Genomic DNA, 12,144 nt, shown 5'->3' with positions numbered 1-12,144 from the left:
CTGCTGTAACTTCTACTTTCTAGATATCAGCCTGGGGAAACAAGGTTGAGGGACCTTACTATGTCTTTCTGACTCTCTCTTTCTTGCGGCTATTTCATTCCCAGCCTCCCGCAGTTTTAACACTTTTTTTTCCAGGAAGCTGCTAAGGGTTTTGTGATGTGCTCAGGAATTGGCCCTTTTTGCTATCACATGGAGTCTATCATTTTTCTCTGTCTAGCTCTGGCTGCCTGGACTCTTGCAGCCTGAGTGACCTCAGTGTTTGCACTAACCACAAGCCACCTTTCTGTGAACTCCAGGCCTGAGATCAAGCCCTGGCCCTTCCTGGGATGTCCTGGACTCATAGTTATCAAAACACTTGCATGGTCCAGATACAAATAGGAAGAATTCCTTTCTCTTCTGTTGTGCTAATTTTTGTTCAGATAATCAGAACTATAAGAATTATCCTTTCAACTATTAACAGGTGATTTAGGCATGATACCCATGGCTACCATCAAACTTGAATTTTGTAAGATGTCTTTTGAGGCTGCTAAAGACAAGTCCCCCTCACCTAAAGGAAGAACCTACTGCACACGCCCCTAGAGAAAAGATGTGTAAATGACAACGAAAGCTTATATGTGCTGGCTGAGGATTCCTCCCCCACATGGTGACTTCTGGGGGTGACAACTGAACATATCTCTTCAACTTTCTCTGGAAGCAAGAGGAGTTGGGTGACCCATGGTTGGAGTTGGGTGACCCATGGTTGGAGTTGGGTGACCCATGGTTGGAGTTGGCTGAGACTAGAGAAGGACAAAGAAATTCCTAGTTACTTTATAACAGGAATTCTCCTGTACACGGGATGTCATGTAACATTAGTAATGCTATGTCTTGGGGGACTGGCAGGTGGTGTGGTGGTTAAGGTGCTGGACACTCCCACATGGTTGACCGGGATTTGAGTCCTGGACCTGGTGGCTTGCTTTCTCACTTTCTCTCTCTCTCTCTCTCTCTGTGTCTTTCTCTGGTTAAATTAAAATAAATGAATTAATAAATAAAATTAAATAAAAATATATTTAAAAAAAAGTAATGCTGTCTTACTCCCAGCAACACTGATGTGATTTAGTGCAGGTGCAGCTAGAGCACTGGGACTTTCAGAAGCTTTTGGGCAGACAAAAAAGAGAGTCTCTGGGGAAGCTCTATAACTCTTTATCTCATCAACCCAAAAGTTCCCTTCTTTGAAATGTAAACTTTTGGTTGACAAAGCATAAATTTGAACTAAATTGTGGAGATTTGGGATGCTTAGAAAACAAGACTTCATGGGTGCCTTTTAGATCATGGATATAGAAGGAAGATGAGGTCACAAAAATACAAACATCAAAAATCTTTTATATACTGTTTCTTATGGGATATATTGTTTTGGTTATGATAGGAAATGGAATTGGGAACAACCTGTAAAAAATATCATAATATTGGGCAGGGGCAGACAATATTTTTTTAAAATGATTTCCTATTTACATTTAATTGTTGTACATCTCTATAGCACATGTATTATTTATAGAATCTTTTTGACATATTTCCCCCCCCATTAATCCAGCTGTAAGGTGAACTCTATGCTACTCCTAAGGTGTCTTAGACATTGAGAGGCCAATAAAATCTGAGATGCTGTGAGCCAAGTTGAACCCTGTTGCCTCTACAAAAGATGTTTCCCCAAAAGGGCATGGTGATTATGTGGAAGAACGGATGCGGCATACACACTACTATTTAACTCAAATTTTGTGTTTTAGATCCTCCTGAAAGAAGTCTCCACTGTCATTACTGACTCACTTACTATTACTAATCAAAGAATCTCTGGAAAACTTCCTAAGATATTGTAGAAAGAATGATTTCTTTTTCTTTCTTGCTTTCTCTTTTAATTCTTTTTGGCATAGCAAAGTGAGGAGCTTATTGAAGAAGGAAAATCAGAGCTCCCAAGAAGAGAAGGGTCCTGGCAAATGGGTTGCCAAGGAAGAACTGAGGGGAGGGTTTTTTTTTATTTCGGTCAGGAAGGGCTTTGTCTAGACTTCTTCTAGGTGGGGCTTATGCATGCATTCCCCACATGATGGGGAGGAGCACAGAAACATGTTAATTGAACTACTCTTGGTACATTTTAGCTTGCTAGTTAATAGCCTAGCTGTCCACCAAGGGTGAGCTGGATGAACTTGAAAAAATGATACATAATAGTGTTAAGAAAAAAAATAAAGAGGAAGAGACTATAGATATGGCCCAAAATTTTTGAGTTAGAATTATAAATCCAACTTTTTTATAAAGAAAAATATAATCAGTAGTAAAATGGCAATAAATGAGCCTAGATGAGGAGCAATGAGATTTAGGAAATAAAGGTGCTGAGGCCAAAGAACAATCTACATAGCAGTTAGAAACTAAACAATCTAGTATCAAGTTACACTGGATGCAAAGTAATTTATTATCAAGTTACATTGGTTGCAAAATCAATGCAACATTGGACCACCATGGAAAACTGAAATTACTTTTGAATTAAGAAATCTGGGCATCATGAGTAGGAGTGGTATTTACTTGTTTTAATTTTTTTATTTTTTTGGAGAGGTTTTTGCTATAGGGCACTTGTGCTTGCCAGAAAGACAGAGAGAGACAGAGAGATAGAAAGTGAGAAATCATTCCCTAGGGAGGATGGCCATGATACATTTCTCTTCTCCTTCATTCTCCTCTTGGGATCTTGGGCACGCATGCACAATGTAGGCATCTTAATATTATTCAGCATGAGTTTAAAACACTGGATCTGGGACTCGAACCATGGTTGACTACCTGGGAGTCCAGCGACGCAGCCATTATACCATATGCTGGTCTCTATTTATTTATTTTTATTTATTTATTTATTTATTTATTTATTTTATTTAACTTTATTTATTATCATTATTATTTTCCAGTTTGATGAGAGAGAGAGAGAGTGAGAAAGCAAGCCACCAGGTCCGAGACTTGAACTGTGGTTGGCCATGTGGGAATCCAGTGCCTTTAACCACCATGCCACTTGCCAGCCCTTATTTTTTATATTTTTTATGTGCTCTTTTATTCTGGTTTATTTTTTTCATCAAGTATAATCTGAATCCGGCATTAGTTTCTTCCACAAGTGTCTCCAACAGGATTTTAATGTCCTAGCTTATGTTAAATAGAAGTGGAATATTAAAATAGATTTAAGGGAAAATTATGTAACTTTTAAAAAGCATTATTCTCAACCATTTAATTTATTGAAAGAAGATGGTGCTATAGTTTTTGATTCAGCAGCAACCATTCTTTTGTTTACATAGAGTTATGGTTTATTTGTTGTTTTGCTCTGCACTGGAAGTATAAATAAAGTTTTCTACATTATTTTCAGTCAGACATTGAGATACAGTTTTTTGGGTTTGTAGTAATATGCACATTATCTTTGCCTACAAGGATAGTCTGTCTACCATGGACAAAAGATAACTTTTTGGTTCTTTTCGATATGTGTTACACTTTAAGAGTATGCTGAGGAGTCACTGGGTGTAAAGGGTATAAATGAGACCCAAATACATAGGCACCAGATGCCCCAGGTTCACAAAAGCAGTCCCCCACTACTGAACTCCATTCTCTCAGGGGGCTCAGTAAAGGCTAACCAATCTGATGCATGTGTTGGCGATAGTCTCAAGGACTGACTCTTGTAAACAGCCAATGCCAAACCCATCAGGTTCCCAGTGAGATACACCAGACCCTGAAGAAATTTCTGGCTTGAACTTCTTTCTGGCATCTTGAAAGTTGCCGAAATGGCCAGAAGTGCCTGAATGGGTCTCCAGCCATCATACACATCATCATAGTAGGGAAGATGGACTAGTATTGCCCGCCATCTACGTGATGAAGAGGTTCATGGGGATCTGTTTGAGGGGCCCAAGGCAATGTCCCAGCAGTGCTTCTCCACCAGGATCCCATCTGTCTCTTGCACACTGGTTTCAGACGCTTGCTTGTCTAGGTAACCAACTGGGTACAGTGAGTCTCCCTGGCCACTGCCCCGGTTACTCCAGTCCCCGCTGCTTCCTCCAGAACTGCTCAGCTCAATGGCTCACTTGAAGCGCTGGTCTTGGTGGGCCACCAGGCCTCCCTGGACTGTCACAGCAAATGCTGCTTCCTAGAGCCACAGAGCTTCTCACTCTAAAGTGTGTGCTTGCCAGTAGCCTACTCGAGTTCCCGATTTCTCCATCTCCCCACTATTTATATGGTTTTTAACTCTTGAAAGACAGTCTGGTTTGGAGGTGGGTGGCTTTGTGTATAGAATATGTAACATTTAAACTCTGCGAGATAGTGATATAATACAATCATTACATAGGCTACTTAGGAATTCCAATCCTTCTCACTGTCGTATTTCTGTTTTGACTCTTGTTGCTGCCTTTACCTTCTTACACTCTTAAGATGAATGAAGAACCCCAAGTGTTAAATTTAATGAGGACGTACCAAGAACTCTATGAAAGCAGGTCATGATTTTATTAAGTTGCATTAAACATTGATGACTGTTCGCCTTGAGCACTTCCAACTTCCCCGTCTCCTTGAAGTCAGGAGTAATGTAGGCATTTTAATATTATTCTCTACAGTGGATGATTTGAATTTCTAGGACAGTAATTAAGGAAGAGGACATGGTCCTGGTTGAAGACCAGGTGCTCTTGAAGGTGCTTTCTCAAATGTAGTAGTTTTGTGATGCATTTAAAGTGCCAACCATTCTAGCCTCTGAGACCATTTTATTAACCTCAGCACCCCTTTTTATTAAGTCAAGAACTGTGCAATGAGCTGGCATGTGTTCAGAATCTGAAGGAAATCTGCTAGCCTGGACTCACCCTCATGGAATACATAGTTGTGTAACTGTTCTTCTGAAGCCCTGCTGGGTATTTTTGGAAAGAAATGAGCAGCCATGGCACTCAACAATTTCATCTAAATTCAAATGGAATGGGCTAAAACAGTCTTTTTTTTCTGAGTCAGAATTGATGAGTGCTCATCAAATGCTCATATGGATGATCATTTAGCATGGTAGAAAGCCTTAGGACACAAATGCATGGGCTGGTGATATTTAAAAGTTAAAACTCCTAGATTAGAATCTGGACTTTGACTATGCTATTGTCTTGAGGTCTGTTTCAAAAAGTTGATGTAGTTTCCTTTAAAAGTTTAGTCTAGGACTGGCTCTGTGGCCTGGTGGTTAAGGCGGTTGGATCCCACATGGCCAACTAGGTGGTTTGAGTACCAGACTTGGTGGCTTGAGAAACACACCAGGTGCATATGCATGCATGCCCGAAATCCCAAAAGGAGAGAGAGAGCTAGGAGAAGGAATTAGGACATGACCAAGAGATTGAGAGAGAGAGCTAGGAGAAGGAATTGAAACATGACCATTCCCCATGTGACTTTCTCCTCTACCTATCTCTGTCTTTCTGTGTTCCTCTGATGGGCACATGTGCCCTCTAACCAAAGAAGATGTTTAAATTACATGACTAAATAAACTGGATTTAAAACACACACACACACACATATACACACATTGGATACATATCTGTATGTTCATACACACAAAAATAAAGGTGATATTAAAAGGGTATAGATACATGTATTTATGAGATATTTTTGTATGTCTTTTTTTTCTATGTCCTTTTATCTCTCTTTCTACACACACACACACACACACACACAAGTATATGTATATCTTCTTTCTTCAGAAAAAAAAATCTTGTGGTTGGAGGGTAGTAAATATACATACTTAACAGCCAACTCTTAGGATCCAGGAATAAGCTTGTCACTGTTTATTGCTTTTTTTCTGGTCCTACTGCCATATGCTGACCAACTCTATCTGTAAATGTCTTCAGTTCAAATTCCCCCAAGAAAAATCCTATACCATTAGTCACCATCCAGTCTTAGCCCATGTCCCTGTAGAATAGATCTATAAGAACAATAGACCCTTGACCCTGTTCTAATCCAGAAGGGACCAGAGTGGTGAGGTCACATGGCACAGCAGAAGTCACTTTTGTGAAGGAATTGCCTCCTAGATTAAGAGCAGTTTCTCTCAGGTGGAGTTTGAGCACCTCTCTGTAATGGGACCAGCTCTGGCCTTTAAAGGAGATGATACCCACGTCACAGGATGACTATAAGGATGGAAAAATATAGCCACATACCATCATGATAGGGGCTTAACGAAGCAGTGGGACTCTTCCTGTCCTACTGTCTTTTGAGGGAGCCCTGGAAAAAGAGCCATCTTTCAGGATTTAAAATTTCTCATAAAGGTATTTTGGTTTATTATTTGCTTTGTTTTACCTTTTTTACTTTTATGTTTTAAGATTGATGCTTGTGAAGCACATTCAGGGCACAATGAAAGAACATATTCTATCTTTGGGTGATGGTGATGATGAGGATATTGATGTTGCTGATGGTGATGATGATGATGGTGATGAGGATATTGATGATGATGATGATGATGATGATATTGGTGATGATGGCGACGATGATGGTGGTGATGGGGATATTGATGATGATGATGATGGCGATGATGATGGTGGTGATTGAGGATGTTGGTGATGATGATGGCGACGATGATGGTGGTGATGAGGATATGGATGATGACGATGATGATATTGGTGATGATGGCGACAATGATGGTGGTGATGAGGATATTGATGATGATGGCGACGATGATGGTGGTGATGAGGATATTGATGATGACGATGATGATATTGGTGATGATGTTGAAGGTGATGATAATGCTGCTGCTGCTGATAATGATGTTCATGATGACAATGATGATGATGATGATGGCAGCAATACCAACGGTGATGATAAGGGTGGTGACGAAGATGCCAGTGATGCCGATCGTAAGCAATATTGAATGCTGTTCATGTGCCGGGCACTATGCTCACTGCTTTGCATGAATGATCTTATTTCAAGCTCACTTTGATATTATGAAGTAGATTATGTTTTCATGTCTCCTCTGTAGAAGTCACAGAAACACTCAGGAAGGCTAGGTAACTTTCCCAAGGTCACATGACTTATAGATCTGGGTTTTGTATTCTACTGCAGAACTGAATTCTTACACAGCTAATAGGGAAATACATAGTTTCTGGGAAGTTATTTCAGTGACGTGCTCCTGTCAGAGAATCATCATTGTTCAGCTTCTTATAATAGCAGACATTACCAAAGCGACTGGAATATAAAGGTACACATGAAAATGACTTTTCAAAATACTGGCCAGTCAGTTTAAATGTTTACAGTAGCTGACAAATCAATGTTTAGCTGAAGCAAGGGTACTATGATAAGCATATATATGTGTATATATATATATATATATGTATTTATATGTAATAGAAGGATTGATAAAGCTGTATTTTAAGAAACCAATTAGAAAATACAATTTGTGAGCTGTACTTCTCTCATGGTAGTTATATAATAGAAATTGCTGCTCTGAATTTACTGCTAATTTGGATTAATTCCTACCCAACAGCAACAATGAAAACAATTTTCCTTTTAAAAACGTGAGGTACAACCATTGCATGCAGCATATTCTATGCTTTACTTGTAAATGATTATAAATGTGCAGTCATTTTAAATAAACATTCCATTTCACTATTTGAGTCTTTCATCAGTGATGTAAACGCACTTGATTTCAATGTTAGGAACTTCTGCTCTAAGGACATGTGTGAACACGTGTATCATCCTCACATTTAGGCTCACATTTTTTTAGCATTTTTTTTTTTTTTGGAGAGGTTTTCGCTATAGGGCATGTGTGCTCGACAGACAGACAGAGACATAGAGACAGAAAGCTAGAAATCACCCCCCATGGGGGATGGTCATGCCGCAATCCCTTCTCCTCCATTCTCCTCTCGGGATCTTGGGCACGCACGCAATGCGCCCAGTGTGAGTTCTAAGCCACCGGGTCCGGGATGCGAACCGCGGTCGACTACGTGGGAGTCCAGCGACATAGCCATTATGCTAACTGCTGGTTCCCTAGGCTCACATTTTAAAAAAAGAATTATTTGTTTAATTTTATTTATTAGTATTATTTTTAAATTTGCTATAGGACATGTGTGTGTGTGTGTGTGTGTGAGAGAGAGAGAGAGAGAGAGAGAGAGAGAGAGAGAAAGAGAGAGAGAAGGAAAGTTAGAAAGCAAGCTGCCAGGTCTGGGACTTGAACCACTGTTGGCTATGTGGGAGTCCAGTGCTTTAAACACCATGCCACCAGCTGGCCCCTAGACTCATCTTTAAAATTTTTTTTAAAAAGGGAAACAAGGATAATTTTATTTTTTCTCTCTTTTATTTATCCACTGCCAATGCATCAATATTTATTATTTATAAATAAGATGTCAAACTTATCAGTGGCTCCTCCCAAAGGTTGTGACATTTGGATATTTTTGAGAATGAATATTTTGCAATAATTATTTTTATATTTTGGGAAATAGCTTTCTCAGCTTCAAGAAAAATCATGAATTATTCCTTCCACTTGGTAATTTAGGTACATTTCTTACAAAGAAGTAAAAGAGGTGCCAGACTAATAGTCCTGGAAATAGATAAAGAATGAAACTATCCATTGCAGCTCAGTGTAGGTAATTAAAATACAAAGGACAAAGGACAGTAGGAGAATTTTCATAATAGTAAAATATGACTAGTGTGAAATATGCTTATGTACCTTCTTATAATAAAGTGGTGTGGCAAATATTATATATCAAACCCATAAAGTTGTAGAAGTAAATTTATATACCTATAACAGCCCCAAGTATACAGTCTTAAATGATATGTGTGCATGGAGGGACTGAATGAATCTTGGAGATTCAAACACTAGATTTTCTACTTCTTAGCTATTGACATCGAACAAGTTTCCTGATTTCTTTGGCCAGCCCATGGTCTGCTGGTTAAGCAAGTTAGATCTCACATGGCAGACCCTGAGGTTAGAATCCCAGGCCCTACAATTTGAAAAGCAAGCTGGGCATGTGTGCATGCATGTGCATGACCCAAATCCCAGAAGAATGGGGAAATAGAGGAGGAAGGATTGCTGGGTGACCATGTCCCATGGGGGAAGGGTGAGTAATTTTCTCCTCTTTCTCTCTGGCAAGTTAAAAAAAAAAGGCAAAAACAAACTTTCTGGTTTCTCTGGGCTTTTCCTTACATGTGTGATATGAATAATAATAATACATATCTCAGCACTGTTACAGGATTAAATAATTTAATATATGAGGTATTTTGATAGGCTTAGACACATAGTAAGCCTCTATATTAGCTCAGTGTATATGACTGTGCTTTATTCTCATTTTTCTTCTTTTTTAATTTACCAGAGGGCATGAATATGAGAGAGAGAGAGGTAAAGAGAGAGAAAGTAAGAAAGTAGCCTCCATAGGGAATGGTCATACTGCAATCCCTTCTCCTCCCTCTCTCCTTTCCTTTAGGATTTTGGGCACACATGCTTACATTCACACCTGGTGCATTTCTTATCCACCAGGTTTGGGACTCATACTGCTTGGTCAGCCATATAGGCTCCAGCTCATGTAACCACCAGATCATGGACTGGCCCCATTATCAATCCTCTTGAAGGAATAAAATGAAAATGAAGTTAATAATAAGAGGGCTTTTTAATAATAGTCATCTTAACTGGGGTGAAATGACATCTTATTGTGGTTTTGATTGCATTTCCCTGATTAGTGATATTGAGCATTTTTTTTTCATGTATACTCATTGGCCATTTATATTTCTTCTTTTGAGAAATGTGTATTCAAATCATTTTCCAATTTTTAATTGGATTTTCTTGGGGTGTTGAGTTATTTGAATTCCTTGTATATTCTTATTATTAATCCCTTGTTGGATGTATAGCTACATATTTTGTTCAATTCTATAGGTTATCTCCTTACTTTGTTGATTATTTCCTGAGCTGTGCAGTGTTTTCAGTTTGATATAATCTCATTTATCATTTTTACTTTTGTTGCACATGCTTTTGATCTTATCCACAAAGTTTTTTTTGCCTATATTGATGTCCTGAAGTGTTTTCCTATGTTTTCTTTTAATAGTTTATAATTTTCAGTCTTATATTTAAGTCTTTAACCCATTTTAAGTTAATTTTTATATATGGTGACTAATCTACATTGATAAGATGAAAAACAGTCAAGCATCACAAGGACCAGCTTCTGAAAGGAGTCCACACCCCATGAATTAACACCCAGGAGCAGACTGACAAAAGAGCAGACAAGTAAACATCGGCTCAGGTGTTCACCCCAGCCAGTGGATAATGACTGCCTGAAATGACAAGCTGAGAAATGGGAGAGGCTAGTGTGGACCTCAAGGGAGAGTGTTCTGGGGCTGCACGATGTTTGCCAAGTGCTCAGGAGTGGGGATTCTCCAAGTGTACCCCATTCTATCCAGTGCAGTTCATGCTGCAAGGCCTGCTGTTTGGGCCAAATTCATTCCTCCTGGAAGAGCTCAGAGAGAGAGAGAAAGAGACAGAGAGAGCGTGTTTTTTCATCTCTGTCATTGTCCAGGACTTAGGTCTGCATGCTTCTATCAGCCGAGGCCAAATGTTCAGCAAAGCACAATCAGGAACTCCTGCAGCTGCTGGCCAAGTGGTCCTTCATCCTGTGAGGTGGAACCAGTCTACTGAAATTCTCCTTTCCTTGGCGAAGACCTCTGTTAATGCTCTTGAACAATGTGTCTGCTGTGCCCTTGACTATGGGCTTTTATTTTTTATGATAAAGTAACAAATTTTATCATCCATAAAAAATTTCCTCACCACTACTTTCAAATTCCCAAAGGGTCTTGTCTAATCCTACTATTGTATTGTTTGCCTTAAGAGTAACTCACTAATCAATGAAATCTGTAGAATACTGTAAATTATTTTTGAAATGGCTAATACACATTGAAAGCAGCACACCAACCAGGTTGGGATATTTGAGAGGATTTAAAAAAGAAAGCATTTTTATTTTGAATTTGCCAGCGGATATGTGTGTTTGCTGGAGAGAGACAGAAATAGAGGGAAAGCAACCCTCCCCCACGACTCCCACCCTAGGGGGCCAGGTCTCCCTGAAATTCCTTCTCATCCATCTCTTCCTCATGTTGGGATTTGGGGCACATTTGCACACATGCCCAGTGTGTTTTTGGAGTCACTGAGTTCAGCACTTGAACTGTGCAGTTGGCCATATGGGATTCAGCACACATTACCCCCACACTATAAGCTGGCCCCAAAGAAAGAATTTAATACACGTTATCTCACTAAGCTTCATAAACAGTCTTTAGGGTACATATTCTCCCTATTTTACAAATGAGAAAATTAAGACAGGGAGAGAAAGAACTTTTCTAAGATTATCCCTCCTGAAATTGTTAGACCTAGAATTTCAGGTATATCTGACTGGAATCAGAGCATCATTTTTTGGGTTGTTTTATGACTAGTTTGTAAGCACCTTTTTTCTTGGTTTTGGGAAGTGATTTAATGCCATTGTGAAATTTAGTTCCATAGGAAAGAGGCAAACAGGGATGATGAGGCTACAAAGATCTGGAAATCAAACATTACAAAGGAACAGACGGGTACTTGGGTAGGAGACACCAACTCTTGGTCACACCCTGGGATGAGCAGGTGCTACTGTCCCTGGGTAAGTGCAAAGCCTTTGAGGCCACCACAGGTTTCCTCCTGATCTTTGCACAGACTTGGCTGGGCAGCCCAAGGACAGGGCAGTGGGGTGTTGGCAGTGGAACATCATCTGGGGGTTGACATTGGTAAATTCTGTACTCCAGATCAATGCACTAATACCAATAAAATAACTGTGGAAATCTATCAGGTTCTCATTTTATATAACACCTTAAATAGTTATGCTCATGGGCATAGAGCAGTACCCAAAAGAGCCCAATCTCCAGGGCTGAGGCGCTGGGTTGATGGAAGTTTAACGATACTGGAAAATGTGATCATACTTTGCAGCAAAGAACTCCTTAGATCCAAATGATCATGACTGAAAACATAGGAAAAAAAAAAAAAAAGGTCTTATTATGGCTATTATGGACATCATCAAATTGAAGAAAAAAAATGGATTAAAGTGGAGAGATTAAAAAACAGCAAAATGTTAACAGTTGGTGGATTTAAAGGAAGAAAATACAAGTGCCTTATGGTTTTCTTCATTCTGTTTTTTTGAAGGTATAAAAAAATTTCAA

The 12,144-nt window shown here is 39.3% G+C and overlaps 1 pseudogene; it reads right to left on the bottom strand.

Annotated features, from left to right (window-relative positions):
- Window positions 1-3,562: 3,562 nt before the first annotated feature.
- Window positions 3,563-6,155, bottom strand: LOC102496093 (ER membrane protein complex subunit 4 pseudogene; annotated as a pseudogene).
- Window positions 6,156-12,144: the final 5,989 nt, after the last annotated feature.

This window comes from Tupaia chinensis, unplaced genomic scaffold (genome assembly GCF_000334495.1).
Source record: "Tupaia chinensis unplaced genomic scaffold, TupChi_1.0 Scaffold143836_1, whole genome shotgun sequence".
NCBI classification, from domain to species: Eukaryota; Metazoa; Chordata; class Mammalia; order Scandentia; family Tupaiidae; genus Tupaia; species Tupaia belangeri.
The sequence above is the reverse complement of the archived record's forward strand: the minus strand, read 5'-3'. Positions and strand labels throughout refer to the sequence as shown.